The 15,703-nt window shown below is 38.5% G+C and overlaps 1 protein-coding gene across 1 annotated transcript in view; it reads right to left on the bottom strand.

The window, feature by feature from the left end:
• Positions 1–15,207, bottom strand: part of fer (fer (fps/fes related) tyrosine kinase) — a 72,422-nt gene extending 57,215 nt beyond the window's left edge. The window contains exon 1 of the mRNA XM_079815518.1: positions 15,121–15,207. The gene's annotated coding sequence lies outside the window, so the exon portion shown is untranslated. The remainder of the gene's footprint in view (positions 1–15,120) is intronic.
• Between the last annotated feature and the right edge of the window lie 496 nt (positions 15,208–15,703).

The following is a 15,703-nucleotide window of genomic DNA, read 5'->3' as shown; positions in this document are numbered from 1 at the left end:
ACCAGCAGACTACAGAGGTGGGTAAGTTGTGTCAGTAAGCCACAAGAAGAGATCAAAGCGGACAGACAAATAGATGTTACTGAATAAGCTGATGTTAATGTGGTTTCCTGTGAAACGTGGTTTCCTTTGAAAATGACTGGTAACACTTTTATTTGAGGTATTTACTATTAACAGTAGGTGATTCTCTGCAGAAAAGTCTCCTCATTTCCTGATAGCAATCACTCTGTTAAGAGGTCTAAATGTATTTTTATAAATTTATATCGTCTGTGGAAGGCGTAGGACCATAAAATGTTTGTTCAATCCTTGTGTTCGGTCCGATTTTGAACACAACGTGCATTCTCCAGTGTGAGTCCTAATGCTCCTTCTACGGTACTCCGACTGCAGCCGCCCTGTCCTCTGCAGCCCCTACATGTGACCCTTCGGGGTAGCTGCCCCCTAGCACGACCCCGCCAGCCTGTGTCCGCCTGTACACTCAAGTCGGACAAGGTGCTTGTCTCCATAGAGACATCATCAGAGCAAAGCTCTCATCATGGAACCCCTGGCAATTAAGTTTGGTATGTTGTACTGTTACTTAGGGTGCTTTCACACTTGGTTCGATTGCCTGGACCGAACCAGAGTTCGATTGCTCCCCCCACCCCCTGCCCCCTCTGGACTGTGTTCATATTATATTATTTGGTTCCGAACCGGGGTTCGTTTGCGTCATCAAAGCAGCAGCTGTTTACCCGGTTGCTTAGTAACGACAGCGAGCGTGAAGGCGGCGAAATGCATAGTGTGGCTCACCTCACTTTTATATTTTAGTTTTTTAACTGTTGGTTTTGTTTCTAAAGATCAGTACGTAATGGCACTTGCGTTTATATGCCGCAAATGTACTGCAAATGCTCTAAAAAACGCTGAAGACGAGCAGAAATGAGATTTACAGCTCTCTGCTTGCAGTATGTCAGTCATGCTCGTCAGGAAAATGAGTGAAACACACACAAACACACATTTTTATCAAATAATACGTCATTAATAGCGGTTCACTTCCGCGATTTAGTACGATTGCGTTCACATCAGCAGCGAACCGTACCGGAGTCCACATGAACCATACCCCAGACCACCCTTTTTAGGGTGCTTTCAGGGTGCTTTCACACTTGGTTCGATTGCCTGGACCGAACCCGAGTTCGATTGCTCCCCCCACCCCCTGCCCCCGCTGGACTGTGTTCATATTATATTATTTGGATCCGAACCGGGGTGCGTTTGCGTCATCAAAGCAGCAGCTGTTTACCCGGTTGCTTTGTAACGACAGCGAGCGTGAAGGCGGCAAAATGCATAGCGTTGCTCACCTCACTTTTATATTTTAGTTTTTTTTCTAAAGCTTCAGTACGTAATGGCACTTGCGTCCATTTGCCGCAAATGTACTGCAATGCTCTAAAGAATGCTGAAGACGAGCAGAAATTAGGTTTACAGCTCTCTGCTTGCAGTATGTCAGTCACGCTCGTCAGGAAAATGAGTGAAACACACACAAACACACATTTTTATCAAATCATACGTCATTAATAGCGGTTCACTTCCGCGATTTAGTGCGATTGCGTTCACATCAGCAGCGAACCGTACCGGAGTCCACATGAACCATACCCCAGACCACCCTTTTTAAGCGGACTCTGGTACGGTTCGCGGGTGCGCACCCGAGTTCGGAAGACCGTGTTCACATTAGGGCTGCTCGATTATGGAAAAAATCATAATCACGATTATTTTGGTCAATATTGAAATCACGATTATGTAACACGATTATTTCACATGACTTTGGGAATGTGTTGTATTTATTAAAAATACACCTTTCAACAATTCAATTGAAATTGTAACATTTGTTGTACTTTTTGAACTATTAAAATAAATAATATAACATATATTCGAATCAAAGTATAAAAGTATTCACGTAAAAATGATAACCACAAATAAATAAGATCAACAATATGGTTCGGCTATGCTTTTCATGTACGTCTAACATTAGTTTTCAGGTACAGAAATGTATCAAATGTAAAATAACATTGCATATTTGAGTGCATAAATTAAAGATTAATCCTATTAAACTTACAAAAGCTATTCAATCAAGTGCAGTGAATGATGTCCTTGTCTTTTGTTGTTTGACATTAAATAGACAGCAGTAAAAGCTACTGCCCCTTTAAGACCTCGCGTCTTCTTTATCGACTGTATAAAGTTCACTTAAGGCATATACAGACTATGTCTGCTAAGATACTCATCAAGATGGACATGTTGACATACGTTTTGTGTGCGTTTGTCCGTTTAAGAGCAAGACTTGAAAGAGAACTCAATATTTGCACGCTGAGAGACGTGTGCGCGCTCTCGGATGAGCGCACAGAGACACATTTTCTCACACCGCGCGTGGCTTCTCATTCTAAACCTAAACCCTAAAGCACTAAACCCGGGTGATGACGGTGAAAACGACTGGTCATATTCGAAAATATGGCAGCACTCGCAATCTCGCATGCATTGAACAAAGTTTACAAAGAGAGAATTATTTGAAAAATATGAAGGAAAAAAGGACGTTTACACGGCACCCCTGCTCTCGTCAGTTTTTGTTTCTTTATTAGATTGTCATAGGTCACTCTGTTTAATTTTCAAGTGGTTAAACAAATTCGTGGTGTTCCCTTGTGTTGCAGACACTACCATGTAGCAAATCTTAGCATGTTTCTGCTCGTCGTCTGATTCCTCGAAGCCAAACTGTTCCCAGACAACGGAGTTGGTTTTGCCTTTTTTGCTCACCAAACGCTGCTGTAACTGCCCTCCTTCTGCCATCTTTACTCGCGCAGAGTTTTTAAATTCCAGCGGATGATATGCACACGAGACTCACGACCTGAGAGAGATTTGTGGGTTCGGGAGGGGCGGATGAGCGCGTGCGCGTTTCATTCAAAACGCAAGACAAAATAATCGTTTTTTCTCGATTTTACTATTTTGGTGATCGTTGGGAGGCAAAATCGAAATCGAAATCGAAATTCGATTAATTGCACAGCCCTAGTTCACATCATCCAAACGAACCGAACTCTGACGTCAATCGATCCCGGGTGCGCACCAAAACTGCTAGTGTGAAAGCACCCTAACTGAACTATAAAGTTCTCTCATCGGTGAATGACATAATGTATTGCATACGTTTTCTCTGGTGTTCTGGGATGTGCGCATTCATGCTTTCAGGAGGCGTGGCTTTGGACCGCGATTTTCAGGGAGGGTGGGATCGTACGCTTTCAGTGCTATCAGGCTAATGCCGGGTTCAGACTGCACGATTTTAGCCCTGATTGTGACTCGCCGACAGGTTTTGCGAAATCGCTGACAAATGCCCGAAATCAAAGGCAAATCAGTGCTCGTGCACGTGCACGTGAGTGACAATCACACAGTGTGAATTATCAAAGACTCAATCTGAGAGGTATGGCATGCTAAATATCTGGACCTGTCGGCGATTCAAATTCCTGCTGTGTGAAATGTGTTCTGACTGAAAATGACATAGACGATGACCTACAGCCAATGAGAGCGTGATACAGGGATACAGGATACAGATTCAGGGCAGCTGGAGGTTCGGGGAGGAATTATAGACCAGAATATCAGTATTTTAATAGATATATTTGCAATTCTATCAAACAGAAACAAAACACAAACATTTGCATGACCAGCAGCATGGTGCAAAATTATTTATTTACCTCCAACTCTCTTTGCAGAACACAATCATTGCTCCCAGTGTCTCTGCAACCAGTTCCTCCACCATAATCTTTTTCTCCTTTTTGTGCAGGGTTTATGGACTAAATGATTGGACCAGAGAGAAGTCTGACGGTTTTACTGGAAGGTCCAGTTATGACATTTTGATTAAAGATTATGAGGTCAAAAAAAAAATAATTAAACATGCATGGATGAATAGTTCCTAATAAGATCTAAAACATACAGTTAGAAAAGATACCGGTTTCATTTTGGTCTGAACTAGTGGTCGACCAATATAAATCACTCAGTGATTTGGTTTTTTTTTTTGTTTTTTTGGCTTTACTATTTGTTTACTGTTTTTGTTTAACAGTCCTGTTCAATAAAAAGAAATGTTAAATAAAGAAAGCAAATGGTACATGAAAAAGTATTACAGCATTCTTGTTCCCAAGTCCCTGCGGTCCAAGTCAAGTCTCAAGTCTTTGAGGTCCAATTCAAAGTCAAGGGGGAAAAAAGTGCTGTGTATTTTGAGCAATTAAGTTGCCGTAGTTTGCTGTAGTTCTCAAGCAATGCTGGATAATGTAGTCTTCCAGTGAGCGCCGGCAGTAATAAAAACTGTGTATAGACAAGTGTTACAGTAAACAACACAAAGAACAACATTTCCATCTGCGTTTCTCGTTTGTGGAAATGAGTCGGACAGGGTCATAAATTGCGTATGAAAGTGTTTGTGCAATCCAGATGCAAATTAACTTGGTAAATCTGGATTATAATTGCATATGTTAGCAAATAGCCTACTTTGGGGAAAAACATGAAAAGGACATGGAAATGTGTACTTCTTGAAAATGGACCGCAAGTGAACACCGCAGCTTCCCTTCGGATCAATTGATTGCTTTTCAAATTAAATGACAAAGTTTCGTAAGGTAAGACTGGACTTTATTGTTACTATTTGTTACTAATTTATTTAACAGCAGTTTTCTAATGGGTGATGAATTCGCCAAAAGACTTCAAGTCGTCTCAGTCTTCAAGTCCAAGTCAAGTCTCGGGTCAGTTTTTCGCGAGTCCAAGACTTTTTTGCCACTTAAGTGCGACTCGAGTCCAAGTCGCAGACTCAAGTTTCCATCTCTGATTATTAGTAAAACAAAGGCCACCACTATAATACTTTCTCATATTCATCCATGCGAACTGGATTCGGACAGGAGATTTCTGCTGTCACCAGACAAGCATGAGCAACACACTTTCAAATCTTGCACTATATCCAGTTGGTTGCTGTCATATTCATGCCATATTCACTGTGTGTGTACCTGGTCTTTATGAGAAAATATGATTGCCAGTGCACAAAGGCCAGATTTACTTCCTTTTTATCCATGCTTTTTATAATTTCTTTATAAAATACTATAGTAGTACAGAATCAAGAAGTTGCTCCTTAAAGGGTTAGTTCACCCAAAAATGACAATCAGCCCAATTATTTACTCACCCTCAAGCCATCCTAGGTGTGTATGACATTCTTCTTTCAGTTATATTAAAACTGTGCTAGCTCTTCCAAGCTTTATAATGGCTTGTTGGGTTATTTTGGAAGTCCATAAAAGTGCATCTATCCATCATATAACTGCTCCACACAGCTCGGGTTAATAAAAGCCTTCTGAAGCGAAGCGAAACATTTCCATATTTAAAACTAGGGCTGTGCGATATTGAAGAAAAATGCGAAATGCGATATCCTTGTTAAATAATGCGATATTCGATATGCGATAAGATATTGCTTTAAGTGTGTAAAATCTATTTAAAATTTCCCTCCCATGAATTAAGAATTTGTTTTCTCTTTTCTAAATCGTAGCCACGAATTAAATTTGTTCCCACAACTTCTTAATTCGTTCTCCTTGGTTAAGTAAATTGTGGCCACGTTGAACTAATTCGTTCTTTCATTTTATTAAAACTAGGGAAAGGGTAAAACTAGCCACGATCTAATTAAGATGAGGAAAAAAAATATTAAAACATGCTGATGGGTGGTGTAACGAATTGTTAATTCGTTATGCAATCATCATATTAGTGAAACTAAAAATAACCTATAGCCAACACACAATATGAATTAGCCTAAAACATTTTTGTTGAAGTTAAGACTTAAATTATTAATTTAAAAAAACAGACCTTATTAATTGGGTAGGCCTACTATTGCACTAGGGATAGACCTATTTTTTTAATTGATAAAGTTAATTTAATGCATTTAAATTAATAAAAAGTACAGACTGTCACACCAAAATAACTGCTTGCCTATTTATAATCATACTACTGTATTTGATACATATATTCAAGAAATTCATTACAAACAGAAAGCATGACGCCGGCTATACACACTGGCTGCGTGGCGTGTCCGTTTTTATTTCGGCTCCCATGTTAACAGGTTAGAGCTTGCACTGCCTGCGTTTTCACACGACAAGCGTGTTGGAAGCATTTCCAGGAAAAATAGAATAGGAAAAGATGTTTATATGTCATTTTGACACGAATACATATTAATAAATGACATTTTGATGTTTGAAAGTCTCTAGGTAATTGTAATAATTGTAATTAAAAAAAAAAATTATATATATATATATATATATTAGGGCTGTACGATTAATCGAAAAATAACCGAAACCGACATTCAGGACCTCTAACCGACGTATTTTTCCCATGTCGGTTATTTCGGTTTTCACGTGACTCCGCCCCGTCAGTCACATCAAGCTAGTAGCTGCATGTTTTACACAGTTTATACAGGTCAGTTAATTGCTGTTCTTATAGCCTATACGCGCTGCCACCGACACACACACACAGACGGCGCGCGCAAGCCCCGAAGCCGCTTTCACTTTCGTGCTCATAAAGTTTGTCAAGTATGCGTTTAAGGCTTGCCAGTTTCAACATTTAAAGCGATTTTGCACTATTCAAAAACAACAATACGTATCCGTTCAGTGCTCAGCTTCTTTCTGGGACACAGAGAGCCGAGCCATGTCTCTGACAACACGCGCGCCCTGAAGGCAGATCTTTCACCTGCGTCACGTGAAGATCGCGCGCAGAGGAGCAGCAGAAATGCAGTGTAAACGATGTCCTGTGACTAAAGTAAAGTCACTAAAGTAGCTTAGAAACTCAACCGTTATAGGCATACATTTTAATACCTTTGACGTAAGTACACACCACAGCTTAATAATGAATAGAGACGGTATGAGTAATTCACACACACACCATCACTCTCTCATTGATGCATTCAGATAAATGTAATGTAGGCCTACAGTGTTAATAGATCTGTATCTGATGTACAACAAACAGAAATCTGCCCTATAGACAATAACTGCTGAAAGTGAACCGTTTCCTTCAAGTATTTTAAAATCACAAAGAAATGCACTTTTTCATTAGGAAAAAAAAAAGCCACCTTTTAATAGTAGAAAATATTTACAGTACAAACCTTATCAGGAACTTACTAAAAAAAAAGCAAAATAATCGTTTCATTAATCGTAATCGAGGTCAGATGTTCAATTAATCGAGGTTTTTATTTTTGGTCAAATCGTTACAGCCCTAATATATATATATTATATATTATATAATATATATATATATATATATATATATATATATATATATATATATATATATATATATATATATATATATATATATATATATATATATATATATATATATATATATATATATATATATATAAAAATAATAATTATCGATTTTTAAATATTGCACCTGCCAATACAGAAAATAAATACAGAAATAATTATAATTTAAAAAAATAAATAATAATTATCGATTTTTAAATATTGCACCTGCCAATACAGAAAATAAATACAGAAATAATTATAATTTAAAAAAATAAATAATAATTATCGATTTTCAAATATTGCACCTGTCAATACAGAAAATACATACAGAAATAATTGTAATTTAAAAAAAAAATTATAATAATGATCGATTTTCAAATATTGCACCTGTCAATACAGAACGAAAATAGCCTATTTTGCCGTCAATACTGCCGGCGTTGAAAAACGCCACCCAGCTGACACGCAACAGAAACGCCAGACTCACGGCGCGCAGCCAGTGTGTAGCCGGCCTAAACCTACTACAGATACATTTCATGTCGGAGCGGGATTTCTTTTACTGGTGAGCTGAGCGGGATTTCTTTTAGTGGTGAGCTGAGCGGTTCATGAGCGGAGCGTTCGCTTGGGCCGTGAGCGATTGAGTAGAGCGCGCTGGCATAGAGCGGAATATTGAGCTGAGTGTCACACCGCTCGCTTCGCTCACATGCTCTGGTCGATTCGTTCAAACGGCTGATTTATTCAAGATGAATAGGTCATTGAATCTTTGATTCAACAGATTCATTCAAAACGTAATTTTCAATCGTGATGGTATTCAGGAAAACAACACTCTTGTTTGTGTGATGTTGCTTAACTGTATCATATGTTATAAATATAAAAACTACACAATTTTAACCGTGTATGCTAACTGAGTTTCTTTGCATGAGCAAACAAAACTCATTTGTTTTTCGATTTTCTCCTCGAGAGGCTGCGTGAGCCTCAACAGCACAACATTGTTAACGCCAGTTCGTTTTATATTATTATCCACTATCGATCTCCACTTACACTAACTGAATGCAGAATCATTATTGCACTTTGGTGATTCCCTAGTTATTTTTTTTTTTCGACATTTTAACCAGGATACTTGTCCGTCAGGCAAGTAAAATAATTTTTCACTTGCCCCTTCAAAAAATCCACTTGTCCCGGGCAAGCGGACAAGCGTTAATGTCGAGCCCTGTACCATATTAGCAGGCTGTCACTTTAAGACCTAATGCATGGATCCTATTGACACGCATTCGGTTTCTTTCCCCAACTGATATCGTTCACCTAAAGCATAACCGACTGTGTTTTACTTGAATACTCATCAAGACAGCCTTTTTGACCTATCTGTGTATTTGACAGTACGAGTGTGTAACAATGCTGCCTTCACGTGCTATCGGAATTATCGTAAATACGAGTTTCCTAGGTAAACATTTCACATTGCACATGAACGCCCTCTGATGTCGTGTTTAGACTGTTTACCACTGGGAAGTTCGGAAATAATTTTGATACCCCAATTCCCGAGATGGGCGTGTCATAAGCTTTAAACATGGTGGCGGGGAGAACTGGACTGCTGTGGCAGGTCCAAAACAGCTTGGTCGTCTTGTCTTGACATTAACGTAGTACATATTTACATGTGAGTAATCATATGAAGTGTATTGTATGTTTAGTACACAGCGAAAATAGCCTGCATTTGACTGAAATTACAGAATCAGCAGAAAGCGGACTATGTGGAATGTTTATGGTTGTCGGTGCATGGAGACTACAAATGATGATGGTTTTAATAAGATTTTCCCAATAAATAGGCAAGAATAACCTGGTGTCCACCATGATTCCTGTTCACTCCGACAACAAAGCACTTGAATGCAACAAGCTCGTAATCACGACTTCTAAAGTGGGAATTAGGAAATTTCCGATAGCACGTGAAGGCAGCACAAGACTAGACATGTGCCGGTAAACGGTAATATGATATACCGCAATAATGAACATGCACAATATTGTTATCGTGGGCACTTCAAAATACCGTGAATAATTATTTATTACGAATTATTCAGATTTTTAGAATGAATTTTAAGAATACTTTACCCATCAACCGTTTAAAATGAAAAACATGTCAAAGAGGAATGCGCACTGATGTAAATAGACCGTGCATGAGCCGAGCACATGGCGGAATGAGGAGACCCGCTGAAGTGCACATTCATTCTTCGACAGCAGAGGGCGCTGACGGAACAGCAGAAATGCAGCCGTTTCTCCAGTAATCACATAACCTAATACATAATACTTAAAGACTTAAAGGTGAACTATGTAGGATTTTTGCAGTAAAACATCCAGAAACCACTAGGCCAGTGTTATATATTTTGTTCAGTTGAGTACTTAGAATATCCCAAATGTTTTCAACTATTTGTAAATCGTGAGAAAATTGCTATTTTAACCAAGGAGCCGGGACGTGTGAGCTATGCGTGTGAGGGAGTCGCCTGTCGATTGCGTCATATCTGCGTCACCCTCGGTCTCCGGTTTTATTCAGTGAAACGCTTTACTCTCACTGCAGTGTGAACAAGTGTCATAGCAGCCGCCGAGCGAACGTCATAACTTCCTTTTCAACACACTCAGATATATCTAATACGATAAACAGAGCTGCGTTACCGCACACTCAGCACTGGAGAAGAGGAAGTGCCGCCGGCAACCGTGTCATAATAAAAGTCCCGCCAGCGACTATGCCATAATAACAGTCCCGCTCTTCAATCGCTCCTGCGGCCTTGCTCAGCTCCACAACACTCGCTCCTGCTCTGCTTCAGACTACAGTAATGTTAATAATCGCATCCATGAACATGATTTCTGCCCGAGTCCTATCCTGACTCTTTCCCACCGGCTGTGAGGTGAAGACCACATGTCCCAAGATTCTGCGCTCAAACGTGGCGTCATCAAACTACGCCTTTGTTTTGAACAGGCGACCTCTAGTGGACGGAAAAGTTACATAGTGTAGCTTTAAGGCTATTCATTTTCAAACTTGCATTTTATATTTTAATCTGGACTATATTACATGCCCTAGATATTGTTTGAATATGTTCTGACTGTTGTTCAATCACACACTTTACAAGGCTCCAGTATTTAACATTAGTTCCTTCATTAACAAACTGACAATGAAAAATACATCTAAAGCATGTATTAATCTTAGTTAAATGTACATAAATTTCAGCATACCTATTGTTCTTTATAATTCTTTTGCACTTTAATCTGTTTTAAATATTTGTTTACTTTATACATTTTTGTGTATTGCTTTATTGTATTTAAATGTTTGGTGCTTTTGTTATAAGAAAGTGATTTAACCCGTTATAGTATGACAACACTTTTTTTGCAACTTATTTCAATATCGTGATAATACCGTATACCGTGATAAAAGCTTCAGCAATTAATCGCAACATGAAAATTTGATACCAGCACATGCCTACACAAGACACGAACAAAAGAATGGCTTGTGCACACCTTTCGTGTGTGTCAGACAGCAGACAGTGCGAGACTGCAAGGAGTTGTTTTTCGCAAGTTATTGTGTTTAATAACTCTTTTTAACGTCAAGCAAGTCACAAAAGTAACAGTTGTGTGCCCAGTGTATTCTCTGCTATATGCATCGACCTAAAATGTACACTTTTCACAATGTTGAAGTAGCCTACTAAAATCATTCAGATATTGTGTGCCCATGCGATATGCATATTTAAAACTTTATAGACTTAAATAACTAGCTTCAGCTGGCATGTCGACTTGCGCTAAAAGAGTAACCCTTGACGCGATGTATAGGAGCATCGCAAGCTTTGACGCATCTCGCAGATAGGGCTGGGCAACAAACTCAAGCCCCTCTTCTCTTATATCGAAATCCTCGCCATTTCTCGGTAAAAATTCTCGTTTTAGACTTCTAATTCATGACCGGTGTTTTGTTTTGCTCTATTCTCTGCGCTTATGTGTTCGTCAATACGCATGCATCAAGAGTTCAATGGTCAAGGGTTACTCTTTCGCCATAGCCCTACTTGCGTACCGCTGACCGGCGGAAGCTAGTTATTTTAGTCTATAAAGTTTTAAATATGGATATTTTCTTACACAAATGCGCCACTTCGCTTCAGAAGGCCTTTATTAACCTGAACTGTGTGGAGCAGTTATATGATGGATAGATGCACTTTTATGGACTTCAAAAACAACACAAGTCACTGCCATTATAAAGCTTGGAAGAGCCAGGAGGACTTTTTTAGTAAATAATGGGCTAATTTTCATTTTTGGGTGAACTAACCCTTTACAGAATAAAACGATTTATTGTTTAAAGGATTAGTTCACCCCAAAAATGATTTTTTTTTTTTTTTTTTTCATATTGATTCTTTAACTAATTACTTATTTCTAATTTACTATATTATTTAAAATAAATATGAATTTCATTGCAGCATGTGCTATTTACTATCTTTAAAACAAATAATAAAAATAAACATAAATAGTGTGATATTATTATATATAATATATATATATATATATATATATATATATATATATATATATTATATTATATTATATTATATTATATTATATTATATTATATTATATTATATTATATTATATTATATTATATTATATTATATTATATTATATTATATATATATAATATTATATTATATTATATTATATTATATTATATTATATATATATATTATATTATATTATATTATATTATATTATATTATATTATATTATATTATATTATATTATATTATATTATATTATATTATATTATATTATATTATATTATATATATATATATATATATATATATATATATATATATATATATATAACATCTTTATATCCCTGCTCTCTAATACATCGTCATTGGCAATCAAATTTATATTGTTTGACCATTAAAAATGTGCATACACATTTTCAAGAGGCACACAGTCAAGAGGCACACACGACACCATCCACATCAATGGAATGGCTGTTGAACGTGTCTCCAGTTTCAAGTTCCTGGGGATCCACATCTCGGCGGACATGTCGTGGACGACCAACACCTCCAGCCTGGTCAAGAAGGCTCACCAGCGCCTCTTCTTCCTGAGGACACTGAGGAAGAATCAGCTCTCCTCGGCTATCCTGGTGAACTTCTACCGCTGCGCAATAGAAAGCATCCTGACCAACTGTGTGGCAGTGTGGTATGGGAGCTGCTCTGTTGCGGAGCGCAAGGCACTGCAGCGGGTGGTGAAAACTGCCCAGCGCATCACAGGGACTCCACTGCCTGCCATCGAACACATCCAGAGGAAACGCTGTCTGCATCGAGCTCGCAGCATCCTCAAGGACTCCTCTCACCCAGCCCACAGACTGTTTTCTCTCCTGCCCTCCGGCAGGCGTTTCAGGATCCACCGGACCAGGACCAGCAGACTAAAGAACAGTTTTTTCCCCAGAGCTGTCTCTTTATTGAACTCAAACCCCCGTTGATCCACTTCCCTCATAAACTGATAACTCTCCTACCTCACATCTTCCTTCACTTTGTTATTTGCACTACCGACTGTTTATCACAGTAACAACTGTTTACATATGCATCTTACACTGCCATATCTTAACTGGATTATGCTCATTTGCACTGCTGACTGTATTTATAGTACCAATGTTTACATTTGCATTTTTGCACTGTACTTCTAAATGTAATATGCAACCACTTTCCACTGCACTTTACACTTTTTTTTCCGGATAGCTCTGTCCATAATTTATTGCACTACCCTAATCCACTGCTATTCCTCATATTAGCCTAACATATTATTGTATACCTCTATCTGTAAAATTCTGTTTATAGTAATAGCCATCTGTATATTGTATTCATAGTACATATTCACCTGTAAATTCTGTTTATAGTAATAGCCATCTGTATATTTATTCACTGTACATATTCACCTGTAAATTCAGTTCTGTTTATAGTAATAACGTCTCTCTATTTATACATATTTATACATATTCAGCACATATCCATGTCCTGCACTTACGCATCCATTGTATATCCTGCACTTGCTGCTATTGCACTTCTGGTTAGACCTAAACTGCATTTCGTTGCCTTGTACTTGTACTTGTGTAATGACAATAAAGTTGAATCTAATCTAATCTAATCTAATCTAATACTTGCTCCGACCTACTCACAATGTGAAACGAGACCTGCAGAGGCAGGAGGGAGTTCAACAAAGAAATCGAACCAAGTGTGAAACCAGTAATGAAATCAATACCAAAAAACAGAGCAATTCCAAGAGCGTCCCCGCACCATCGGTGCTCAGGCCCTAATAATTTTAATGAATGCTCAAAAGCAAAAGCCAGACCCATCGGTGAAAACACATCACAGAGCTGTAAAATAACCACTGTGCTGTATAATCCTCTCACCCATAACACAATTAGGCTGGTTAAAGCACATCAGTGGGAGTTTAGCTCAACAAGGATTTGCTGTGTGCAACAGAACAGCTCTGTGGGGGCACAGCTGCTTGAATAGCACTTCTGAACACAGTAGCGGAGGAATGCGAGTCTTTTATTTGAGCGTCTGAAGAACAGGACACCAAAAACAACATGTAAACAAAGTCAGCTACTGGTGACCGCCATCGTTTTATGATAACAATAACATAATGCCCATCAAAGACATATACAGTGTGGGCTCTTGCATTGTAATCCAGGTTAAAAATGCATTCTGGAAGCTTATTACCACACGTTTTAATAACTGCTGCCATCTCAGCCCAGTGGTTGTGACAGTTCTCCCACAGGAAATGAATAGCACGTTTCTTAAAATCCAAAACGCTGTTCAAATCCAAAACATTAGCATAGACTCCCAGTCGTCAATGGCAGAAATGAACCAAAACAGACTGGGAATAACTACGAGGACTGCGAGTGATTTACTTTAATTCTAGGCATACAGTGGCCACAAAATATATTCACGCACTTGTTTGTGTCATACATAACTGCATGAATTGCATATTATACTGGATATTTTGTGCATTATAACAAAATATCAAACCAAGTGGAATTAGTTTTAAATAAAGCCAGCACAAGCACACTTCTTTGTGTTGGGCTTTAAAGTATGATTGTTGGGCATGAAAGTTTTTGCACTTAGTTCATTTTATATATAGATATACATATTCAACACAATACTAAATACAAAAAATGATCAACATCTTCTGGTTGTCAAACGTTCATGCCATCATTCAGCACTATACTACTATACATCAGTATCATCTGATGCCATAACTTTACCATGGTGCCACTACGGTATTGTTTAGTTAGGGTAATTCAAAGGAGTTCATGATCATTATATAAAAGGAAATTCAAAGGATTTGTCCCCATCACAGTTCAAGGGGATGACCATTTTCCTTATGCACAAACACACTGAGCCCTTCAAAGCATTCCTCCACAATGCACATGTGTGACACAATCTGACAGAATATCATTACACACTTATAATATACGATTGGTTGAGCTGGTCAAGGTGAATAAATCGCAGTTTATCTTGCTATCTGCACAGTCCCTGGTTGTACCGCTGTTGTCAAAAGTTTAAGAAGAGTGACGGACGACTCTTTCTTTGATTTCAGGTATAACACAAACTCACCCATCCATAACCACAACAAATAACATTTACTGACATTTTATTTTAAAGGCTTTTACATGTACACTGGCTTTCCTGTGCTGGTGGGACGTTAGCCGCTGCTAGCGCTGCCCTGCTAATGCTGCCTGGCCTTTTCCTTTGGAAAAACAGCACAACAATTGAATACAAACGCGCATAACCGAGACTCGCGGCATACCAAACGCCATTTGCGTGAGAACAAAATTGCGTATGTGATAGAATAGTTCACTGACTTACTGTAATGGTGTATTGTGGTATTTGTCCTTGTTTCCTGATTCCTCGGTATTCCTCTTTTCTTTGACTGGGGTTGGAGGAGTTGAGTTGGGATTCGGGAGGGGTTTCCGCTCACTCCAGTGCTGCCACAGGCTTATGACGTTTACCAAACGACCCTCCGAGCCCTGCAACAATGTGTATGTGTCGGTGCGTGTGTGGTCAAGATTGAGTATTACCGCATATACTGTATTATTCAAAGTAGAAGGCAGGTGTTCATTTATGGTCATTGACACGAGGGGTGTGGAGTGTGATATGAGGCTGCAGAACGGCTCGAGATACACAGCTGAGGTGATTGAATATCTCAGTTTTATACACTTTCGAAACACTTAACTTTAAGAGAGAGCCAGTCACTCCCTCATACTCAGTGTGTGGAGATTAAATGGATGGCCAGCAGATGTATTTCTGTCTGGGACACCAAATATCCGTAGTCTGTTTTCATAGAAAACAGATATTTTTTTAATGTCCATTAGATGGTGCTATTTCCCCTCGATGAACGTTCATGCATGGACTTGACTTTTTACCCTTACGAAAATTAACCATGGTGTTA

Source organism: Gobio gobio, assembly GCF_949357685.1.
Source record: "Gobio gobio genome assembly, chromosome: 4".
Classification (NCBI taxonomy): Eukaryota; Metazoa; Chordata; class Actinopteri; order Cypriniformes; family Gobionidae; genus Gobio; species Gobio gobio.
The sequence above is the reverse complement of the archived record's forward strand: the minus strand, read 5'-3'. Positions and strand labels throughout refer to the sequence as shown.